Source organism: Octopus bimaculoides, chromosome 2, assembly GCF_001194135.2.
Source record: "Octopus bimaculoides isolate UCB-OBI-ISO-001 chromosome 2, ASM119413v2, whole genome shotgun sequence".
NCBI classification, from domain to species: domain Eukaryota; kingdom Metazoa; phylum Mollusca; class Cephalopoda; order Octopoda; family Octopodidae; genus Octopus; species Octopus bimaculoides.
The window spans coordinates 144859958-144871697 of record NC_068982.1 but is presented as its reverse complement, the minus strand read 5'-3'; the positions used below and the strand labels follow the sequence as shown (position 1 = coordinate 144871697).

Sequence of the window (11740 nt, the reverse complement as noted above, 5' to 3'; positions counted from 1 at the left end):
ATTTGGAAAAGAAGAAAAGCAGGGTAGCTGTACATTTTGGGAGCCCTGGTTTCTGGCCACTTTTCACAACACTTGTTTGTTGTTATTGATGATCAGATTTTATTTTATAATTTAATTTGAGATGAGTGTGGGTTTTATTTTTCGTTTTAATTTGTATTTAAAAGAAGAATAAAATCTTTTTTTCGTTCTTTTCTAATCTGGGAATAAATTACACTTTAGACAATTTCTTTGCTTTGGGTTTTTTTTTGTGTGTGTGTGTTATTTATATTTCTGGGAGTATTAAAAAGGAAGGGGTGAGGGGAGAATAAGAAAGTGTTATAGGGGTCCTGAGAAAAACAGAGTGAAATAGTCATATATATCTGTGAGAAATGAAGAAACAAAATTCGAAAAAGAGTTTTACCGGAAAAAGAACAAATGAGATGGAAGGGAAATTGAAGGAAAGGAAAAAATGAACACACATGTAAAGAAATAAACAAATAGAAACAGAAAGGAAATATAACAATTAATATCATAAATAATAAGTTGATGTGTGGTGGTCGATGGGGGAGTAGTGTTTTGTTTTGTTTTGATTTTATTTTATTTTATTTTATTTTATTTTACCCGTGTTTGCATAATGACCAGTAGATTTTTTGATAGGGATGTGCTCCAGACATGTAAAGACCCTGATAAATATCTTTAACAATCTTGTTAAACAAAATTGTTGTTCTTGCTATTTCTTTATTATTTTTAATTGCTAAGGAAACAAGCAAAAAAAAGAAAACTGGTATTGAATTTGCATATAAGAAAGAAAAGAGATTATAGTTAAATCTTTGTACATATTCAACAAGAAGGGAGGAGTCCATAGTTTTGCCAAAAGAGGAATTTGACCCCAATACCACAAGCACTACCATCAACCACCATCACCCACTGGCAAAGAAATACTTCAGATGTTTAACAGAAAACAACCCCACATAATCATTAGTTCTTTTGTTTGATATCAAGACCATCTTTTGAACAGAGAAGGATTTTAACCAGCTGAATGATTACACTATTAGTGCAGCCATCTGGCTCACCAATCCCCAGTCAAACCGTCCAACCCATGCCAGCATGGAAAGCGGACGTTAAATGATGATGATGATGATACCAAACTTGTAAGTTGGCAAAAATATTTGATTAATATACAAGTCTTAAACAATTCAATGTTGTCCCTCTAAAGTCTAAATTATGCCTAAGTAAATTCTATCTTTATCATCATCATCATCATCATTTAGTGTTCATATTCCATGCTGGCATGAGTAAGATAGTTTGACGGTCCAACAGGTCAGAGAACTGCATTGAGCTTCAATGTCTGTTTTCACATGATTTCTACAGCCGGATGCCTTTCGTAAAGCTAACCACTTTACAGTGGGTTTGGGTGCTTTTTCATGTCATTCACACAAGAGACATCACCAAGCAGCTGACAAGACAAGATTCTTTGATTCAAGTAGGGTGTATTATTGTTATGTCTCAATACTACACAGTGGCTGTGTGAGCTACAAAATCCTCGTCGCCACTGTTATATCACAATACTATTGCGATCTAGCACCTTCGGATGATCTCTACTCAACACCCCTACTACGGCCAGACTACCTCTATTTATATGTCTTGGGAGATCCTACTCTTCGCTTGGGGGCATCAACACAACAATTAATGAGGGAGGTGGCCTACACCAAAGTGTTGAGAGGCAATTGTCTGACAGAGGGATAGGATCAGGTGTCTTGCTGTAGAGGAGATATATGGCGACCAAGATGGAAAAGGAGAGAAGATGGTGGTGGTGATATTTTGTCAGGACATTACCTCAAGATACAAGAGGTGAATATGATGGATATGGGAGAAGAGGAACAGGTGAGGAGGATAGGGGCAGAGGATCAGATCTTTTATCTTTCACTTGTTTTAGTCATTAAACTGCAACCATGAAGAATTTTTAGTCAAATGAACTGACCCCAGTACTTGTTTTTTTAAAACCTGGTACTTATTGTATCAGTCCCTTTTGCCGAACTATTAGGTTATGGGGATGTAAATACACTAAGCAGCGGTGGAGGGCAAACACAAACACACATGCGCACACACACATATATATATATACAATGGACTTCTTTCAATTTCTGTCTACCAAATCCACTCACAAGGTTTTAGGTGGCCAGAGGTTATAGTAGAAGACACTTGCCCTTGCATACCTCTAGTAGGGTCAACTCTGTTCAAATCATTTGAACTAGGTCTTTCATCTAAGGATAACTTCCTTCTCCTAACCAGCTATAAAGGCCTCGAAAATGGTCACAGTACTGCCTTCTTCCTCTGACTAATCCATTTGATATATATATCGAAATCGAAATCATAATTGAACTAAATTCGATGACTGGCACCTGTGCCAGTGGAGCGCTAACAGCACCGTCCGAGCATGATCATTGCCAGAGCAGCTGACTGGCTTCCATGCCAGTGGCACATAAATAGCACCATTTGAGCATGATCGTTACCAGCATCGCCGTACTGGCACTTGTGCCGGTGGCACATGAAAAAACATTCGAGCAAGGTCATTGCCAGTGCCGCTGGACTGGCTCCTGTGTAGGTGGGACGTAAAAAACACCATTTTGAGCATGGCCATTGCCAGTACCGCCTGACTGGGTCTCATGCCGGTGGCACGTAAAAGCACCCACTACACTCTCGGAGTGGTTGGCGTTAGGAAGGGCATCCAGCTGTAGAAACTCTGCCAGATCAGATTGGAGCCTGATGAAGCCATCTGGTTCGCCAGTCCTCAGTCAAATTGTCCAACCCATACTAGCATGGAAACTGGATGTTAAACGATGATGACGATGATATGTACATGTATAAATAAAGCCACCACTTGCTCTCTGAAATGCACCTTCACTCAGTCAAGGAGGAATGCTGGTGTGACTAAGCACAAGTGTGGTTAAGAAGGTTGCTTCCCAACCATATAGCCTAGAGTTCAGTCAAACTGCACAACACCTTTGGCAAGTGTCTTCTATTATAGTCACAGGCCAGGAAAGTAAAAGAAGCATGCATGTATGCATGAATGTTTGTGTATGTGCATGAGCATGTGTGTTTGTGTACCCTTGTCTTGACATCATGTGATGACTGCAAACAAGTATCAGTCATACAAGGAATTTTGCTTGTTTCTAATCTTCAATGAAAAACTTGTCTAACTATGGGGAAATATTACTAATCTTGGAAGCAGATGAGGGTTTGTGAGACAAGAAGTGCATCTAGCCATAGAAAATCTGTCTCAGTACATTCCATCTGACCTATACTAATAATTCAGACTTACCATGTAAGCGTTCTGGGAGAGCACTGGCATATACCATAATGATTATGAACTTTAATCAATTAATGCCTTATCGACTTCTTGTAATCTATACTCCTGTAACAATTTCACCCTTATGTTTATATATATATAAATGTCGTAATTTGACCTCATACGAGTTGTTTGTTTGTTTATACTTTTATTATACATAAATATATAAATACACACACACACACACACACACATACATACATGCATGCATCTTCCATTTGCCTGGTGGAGCATCAATAAAGAACCAGTCTTTATGTGGTGATTCTAGAGTAAAAATTACACTGAAGTGGTTCCCCATTGTCTTCTTTAGGCTCACAAAAGAATTTGATCTCAGCACTTCAGACTAAGTTGTCAGTCTTACAGTGCTGCATGCTTAGAGCAAGGAGTTGTTAGTAATTCTGCAGTACCTGTTTACATCAAGGAGAATGAGACACTTGCACAAGAAGCCACACAAAGTGAGGAATCCAAAGCAATAACTGTGTGGTTGTGAAGTGAACTTTGCAACCACATAACCATGGCTGCCCCTTATAAAGGATACAATATTTTGAAATAGTAATTATGCTGTAAGTAAAACCAGAGGTGGGAATTAGTTGTTTTGGTCTTCAAAGGAACCAGTGAAATAGAATCTTTTCAAAGAAACTGGATCTTTCCACAATCGTGACTGCCATAGAACAACAAAGTCATTTATTTTTGTTAGTCCCCATTCTACTCCATTCTCCAATCAAAAACACAAAAATAAAAGCACTGCTACAGTCATTTAACAAGCTAGTAATAACAACTAAACATACCTCATACTTGCATGTTTTAAAAATAAACAAAAACATTCAATAGACCTAGGTAACTATAAAAAAGATAAAGTTGTCACAACTCAAACACTTCTGGCCCTAGATCTGCTCAAACAGAATTGAGACGGAGGCTAAACAACAAAAAGGGATTATATTTAAGTCTGCTGCAGTTGCTGCTGTAGGAGGATCAAATCAGTAGCAAAAACCAGGAGGTTGGGGAAGTGAAAATATCCCTGCTCAGAAAATGTGTGGGTCCCCAATTTCCTGCCCTACCCCCATCATGACAAATATGACCTTTCATGATTACTCCAACTACCCTGAGAACATAAGACATAAAGGGAGCTTCTACATGTTTACGTGAGTAGTTCTAAGTAGATGCCTTTGATCTTGGATCCATTCAATCGAAGTTCACTTGGAGTCAGACAACAACAATTGTCATTCACTCAACCTTAGCTAAATTCCTACCCTTTACCTACTGTCATGGAGACTCCCTCTATCAAACACCTGTGCTTATTCACAGCAATCTACCCCAGATGTGTAACTGCAACAGTCCCAAGAGATTCTCAACCAGCTGGTTATTAAATACACTAGCCTGCCAACACAACAGTACCTACACATTACAACTCAAAATGAAACTAGTTTAAGTATTTAAACACTCCAAACAAACTTGCCAATCCACTGTAAGCTCCTCACTTTCTATCACTGCACTGTGAGCACCTATAGCAGCAATATGGAGAGAAGCATCTCCTCAAGCATCATAAAGATCACATGATTGAGAGAGCACTAACTCTGAACAAAATTCTGCAGAGAAAAGGTGTAAATTCTGTGAGTCATAGTGAAGACAATCCGACTAGAAGAGCAGTTAATCTGAATAGACAGCATAAAAAATACCAAGTCCAAATACAACAGGGTCTCACATATATAATATAGTGAGTTGCAAAACTGATTAACAGGGATTATTGAAGAAAGTAATAAACAAAAACTCCCTCTCGAGAAGTTTAATATCTAAACAGAACTAACAAGATAACCCCACCAAATAAAATCAATTAATTGAAACTTTAGAAAATGCAGTATGGGATCTGATCTAGTCTTTGATTTGACTGATATAAACAAGAGACATGTTTGTCACTTTCACCAGTTGGCTAAGAGTAGAAGAAATTAAATGTGTGCTGAGTACAAGAGGTAAGGTGGAAAGGAGCCTCAGCCAGACACTTCACAAGCAAGAAGCAAAAATACAAATTTAAGTACACTGCTGTGGTAGGTGAAGCAGACATTATTGGCAGAGAAATGAATGAATTAACTGAAGTAGTTAGAATATCTAACAGAATAATCAAGCTAAAACTTATCAAAGGTAACACAGTAATGGTTATCTTTGAATAAGCACCCCTATCAGGACTAGCAAAATGAGCAAAAAGACCATTTCTATGAGAACCTCTTACAGATTATCACTACAATGAATAACACTGAACTTGTAATTAGGGGTGGTGATTTGCACAGACATGTTTCAACAACATCATGGTGTCTACTCCAAAGTATTTAGAGGCTACAGATATGAAGAAAGATCATGTTTCTCAAAGATCTGAGATGCAAATGACCTAATTTTGGCGGGTGATGTGTATTGCAATACTAACTTTAGAAAACTTACCAGTTACCTAATTACCTAACAATCAGCAAAAACAGAAGTCAGCTGGAGCAGGAAATGAGACAGGTAACTGGTTGTGAATATTAATTCCTGCTTCAGTGAAAATTTGTAATACTCAGCAAAGACAAGAGCTCAACAGCCTCAGAATAAGAGCTAGACAAACTCAAAGGCACAAGACAACTTAGAGAAGAAAGGTATGGAAGCTGAAAGATCCCTCTGTTAGATGTATGTAGATTCAAAGAAGTACCAGGTGAGATATATATGTCGGCAAGTCCTTAGTTAAGTGCAAAGTAGAGGTAAGAGATTTACAAAACAGAGGGCAACTGAGAGTTTGTCCTTCATAACTTTCTGCAAGTCATAGATTAGATCTGTCAATAGAGAAAGGTTCCAACGAAGGAGAAGCAAAGAACCTAGAAGAGAAACTGAAAATATGTTTGTCAATACTTTGCAATGGAGGAGCAGAGGTATGGAATGCAAAGCAGTATGTCAGGAAGAAGCAAAACAAAACATTGTTATGGAAAACTGTGTGCTGAATGATAGCAACATACTTGCCTTCACTGACACCTAAAAGGAAGAAGGGGTCACTGAATAAGGAGAATGCAGAGGAGAAAGAGGAGCTATCCCAAGTTGACACTAGAAATAGCAGCCAAATTTCCCACAAAAAACACCTATACCTCCTAAAATAGTGAAGGACTCACTGGACAGTGTAATCCTAAATACACAATATCAGGAAAAGAGATGAGAAGATCTTTGATCAAAGCTCTGTTTGATCAGAGCTAACCTAGAGCTTGGCATGTTAATCCCAAGTAAATGTGAGCCATTATGTAATTCTCCAGCCTGACAGAAATAGAAACAAAATCTTCCACAAAATATTATCTTAAAAAGAGGAAGGATACATTTAATAAGAAAGATGAGAGGGTCACAGCTAGAATGCTTTCACCATAAGTTTGCTCAATCAGATCTCTGTTGGTTCTCATCATAAAGAACATATTTTAATCATCCCAGCATAACCGACAGATAATGTTGAGTATAACAATATACAGAAATCATATAACTTCAAGTAAATTTTCTTAATTCAAAGTTTCAATAATTCTGGAATCTGAAACCCCTTTCTGATAAAAAAAAATGGTTGAAAACCACTGCGCTATGCAATCACTTAACCCACTAGAAATAGCAGCTAAATGTTCCTTAAATAAAATCCTACCATCTTAAAAAAGGACACATTGAATATTATAGTCCAAGATACTCTACCAGATAAAAAAAGACTAAGTGGTCATTGCTGGAATGAACAATTGACATGGAGATAAATGACAACAACCTCCTTCAATTCACTTGACCCTCATGTTTGTCACATATCCATGTAAAATACAGTTATTTAATACATTTTTCATAGCTCTGCATCATTCAGAAGCTGACCCTGCATTTAGCCAGGTCCTTTTTCTACTTCATACTACTGTAAAAGGCTCTGCTCCTCTGTTTATCTCTCAGCAAAAATCTTTCCTCTTCATATTTCCTACAGCAAACAAAAACCCGCAATAGTTCAAACTGAACATTAAGTAAATTATGCTTACTTAGCTACTCTAATTTAAGATTTTAAAATGTAGCAAGAATGCTCCTGCTGGATGTGTAAAGATAGGACAAATGAACTGAGAGTATAAGAGGAATCAATTGTGGTGAGTGAATAGACTGTGATGGGACAGATATGTGGAATATAAAGAGAAATGCAGTTACGTAAAGAAGTACCGGGTAATCCAAATGGAAGAAACCTTTCAGAAGAGGAAGACATGAGGCTGATCTCAGGATGCTGAATTTCCCAAAGAGGTTAACATGGGATTGTAACATGTGGTGAGATGCCGTGCTGGACAAAACCTATCAAACCCATGCTCACATGGAAAATGAAGATGAAGATGAGAAAAAATAATTTCTTTCACTGTATTTGACTATACCTGACATTCACTGCTAACATCATTATTAACCATTTCCATGGCTCATACTTCATTCTGTTTCCTTGTTTATATATTTGTGCATGCATGAGTGTATGTAATATGTTTCCTTTATGTTGTTTTCATTTTTTTTGTAACACAAGGTGGCCAATGCCAGTGGCACATGAAAAACGCCTTTCGAGTGTCGGGCCTCACGGAGGCAATGATAAATGACCAAGACCTTTGGCATTATGCCATGCTTGAGAAGACCTATCAAGCCAAGATAGGTGACAGATACTGATGTCACGCAAATGGCACCCATGCTAGTGGCATGTAAAAACACCCATTACACTCTCAGAATGGTTGGCTTTAGGAAGGTCATCCAGCTGTAGAAACCATGCCAAATCGGACTGGAGTCTGGTGCAGCCTTCCAGCTTACCAGCCCTGGTCCAACTGTCCAACTCATGCCAGCAAGGACAATAGATATTAAATGATGATGATGATGATAATGATGAACAGATAAACACATATCTCAACAATAGCAGAGCAGGATTAAAGAGAATTAATGTGTCTATATTCCAAGTAATGATATAAGCACTTCTGAACAAGAACCATACCTTACTCTCCCTCCCACTAAAAAAAAATACAAATCCTCTAGTTGTTGTTTAACCCCAGTTCAGCTCTGATCCAGTGGACTTATGATCAAGGGGATTCAAACCTTGATCCTGTCTTTTACCAAGTAGTGTAACTAGGACCACATTATCCAATGTACCCTTCTCATTTTTAAGATAGTAGAGTGTAATCTGAGGGCGGTTTGGCTGCTATTAGTGGAATTCTTTAACAACTTAATCAAATTACAGTTGTTATTATTGCATATCTCCACCCAACCCTGATCAAGCAAACCTACAGCACAAAGTAGTTAGTAAAAATATCAAGGTGCAATCCACCAGGCTCCAATCTGATTTGGCAGAGTTTCTACAGGGCATCCAGCTGTAGAAACTCTGCCAAATCAGATTGGAGCCTGGTGTAGCCACCTGGTCAACCAGTCCTCAGTCAAATCGTCCAACCCATGCTAGCATGGAAAGTGGATGTTAAACGATGATGATGATGATGAACTCTAATACAAGGCCAGAAAGTGCACATTACCATGGAGATGTCAACTGTATAAATGCAGTATATCAGTCTGGGTCTGCTTTGTGACTTCCTACTCCAGGTTGTTTTTTAATCTGTATATATTTGGAGGTAACCAAACCAGAAGCAGGCATGGTGGAATCAATCAGTACAAATCAGTAGCTATGTTTTTGTACAAATCTCTAGTAATGTGCAACCCAACATAGTATTGATAGAAACAATAAAGTAAACAATATCACTGCTATAACAACATATATGTCCCCTTTATCTCTGTTAGGAGAGATAGTGTTACCAGGATGGTGCTGTAGTTGTTTTTTATGATGCTACAAATGTATCAGGATGCCTAAAGGTGCAGTGATAGTGACTGTGGGGAATGGAGCTTTTTGTGGCAACAAATTGGTACCTTTGCATATCCAGGAAATTTCTTGATATCACTAACATACACATTCCCCTTGCTAACTCAAAACATAAATTCAGACTACTAGACTCAACTATCACACTACTCACAAACCTCACATAAAGAATACAGGACAGTTCAATCCCACTGCACAGCACTGGGTTGATCAAAGTATTGTTAGTGAAATTGGTAGATAGAGAGAAATTGTGTGGAAGCCAGTGAGAGGTACCATTCCTTTTCTAGTTGAAGGGTTAATCTATTGCCCAGTTCGGCACCTCTACCTCTCCTTTGAATGCTTTTGTCAGAGTTCACTCTTGCAAACATTCAGGCTATGTTTCCAGTCTCAGGACAAATTCCTCCTCTTCCTCCACCAGTCTTGGAGTCCCTGAAAAGAGTCATGGCCATTAGAGTTCCTCCTCTTAGCCATACAAAAAAAAAAACGAAGCACCACATAGTAACTGGTAAGTTTTCTCTTGGACTATTAAACTTACGCTTAGGTCTAAAGTATGTGCTTTTCCAAAAAGAATACTGCAGATTAAACATACTTTTTAACTTATACTTCCACAACCAGCCCAAACTTCCAAAAACACACAGCTCCATAATGCAGGCATCACAGTTACCTCTATCTACCAAGTTAAACCCTATATCAACCCGTTAGAAACTTAGTTCGAAACAGAGTAAAGCTAAGACGTTCCATATTCCCCATCTCTCTTCTATCCAGCAACATCAAAGAATATCAAATGCAACCAAGGAGTACAGTGAACAACATATGCATAATTGCATAATACAAAATTACTAGAAATTGCACACAACACCTCTACAACGTTCCCGTCACACACAAAAGACGGAGTAAAGGGCAATATGATGCATAAACACTCAAAGAGCACTCACTTTGAAACAATAACAATAGATAAACAATTAGATCTATCATGGATTATACTACCCTTTCTGGGCACCCCGTCTGTTTCATAAATCACAGCAAGCCCGAATGAGCTAACAAAGGAACCTGTATTCGGTCACTTAATCAGCTAGAACTATCAGCTAAACAAACTCAGAGTTTAGAATCTGTACAAGAATAAAGCTTATAATCGCTCTGAAATTTCTACTGAATTGGTTCAATAATAAACCTGAAATTCTGATAGATATGAAAACATTGAATTAAGAAGAAAAAATACAGATCTGAACACGGATTCAAATCGAAGATAACAGACGAAAGAATTATATTTCTTCATCGCTGGAATACATTCATAATTCAGGTATGTTCTTTGAAATTGTTGTTCAATATTAGAGTGAAGTTGTAAGGTAATCATATAGATAAATAAAAATACGATTAAAGTATCTGACTGTAGACTGTATTAAACTTAATCGAACTATCTCTATACCCTAGTCGAAAAGGGTCTAAAAAGGCAATGGGCATTGATCCTCTTTCTCAGACTAAATTGCAAAAATCAAAAATAAATAAATAAAAAGAGATAATGATATGGAAACATAAGCAAATCTTTAAGATTCGCCGAATATAGAAATTCTTGGGAATAAAACGAAAAGCAATGCTGGATGAAAATATATTCTAAGTATAATTAATTGGTTTGATTGTAACGATAGAAATGAATAAAAGGTTCACAACAGGTTCTCGAAACGAAGAAAAAAGGCAGACAATAAAGAGATCGCCGAAATTAGATATATATTAGGTAAGTAACACATCTTTGTTACAGAATTCCTTAAATAGATACGTATTAGAAATTTAAAGAAAATCATATTAAAACTTACCAATCATGATGGAAATATATACACCAAATTTTAATAAGAAGCACTAGGAAAATATTTAATTTTTAAAAAAGGTGAAGTATGTATGTTTACAACCCTCCAAAAAGCCTACAATGCCTATTTCCGTTCTAACCGGTGCAAGCTGAAAATATCCTCCAAATAAATTCATTCCATTTGCAGTTCTCGTTTTTGTATCGAATTTTTCGGTTGTGATATTCTTTCTTTCTCTAGAGATTATTGATTTTATAACGATACAATCTTATCATGAATTAATAAGCAAAATGCTTGCATTTGAATTATTTACTGAAAGTAAACTTTATGAATTTTAAGGAACCATGATAATGTTTTCGGATAAATTTACCGCTTTTTAAATGATTGGATGATGAATTCCATTGTTTCTAATACTTCGGAATAAATTCTCCAGGCTCTGTTTCAGCGTATTTTGCGAGTGTTTTTTCATTCTCTCTCTCTCTCTCTCTCTCTCTCTCTCTCTCTCTCTCTCTCTCTCTCTCTCTCCACTGTATTAACGAGAAAGTGCCTATATAAAAAAAGAAAAAGAAAAACTTGACTCGTTAAGCGTCTTGGAAACATTGAATTTATCCAGTTGGTTTTAAACAAAGAAAAACGTGATTCCAGCATTGGTAACAACCGAAAAAAAATTAATCAGTTATAAAAAAAAAAGTTTTGTTGCTAATCGCGATGTGCTATAACAAGTGCCTTTTGCTTGAGATACAACACAAGGCCGGGAACTGATGCCATCATCAACATTCA

At 37.2% G+C, this 11740-nt stretch overlaps 1 protein-coding gene across 1 annotated transcript in view; it reads right to left on the bottom strand.

Moving 5' to 3' along the window:
* The window catches only part of LOC106880289 (uncharacterized), a 27345-nt gene extending 15961 nt beyond the window's left edge, over window positions 1-11384 (bottom strand). Inside the window, exon 1 of the mRNA XM_014930160.2 lies at window positions 10973-11384. The gene's annotated coding sequence lies outside the window, so the exon portion shown is untranslated. The remainder of the gene's footprint in view (window positions 1-10972) is intronic.
* Between the last annotated feature and the right edge of the window lie 356 nt (window positions 11385-11740).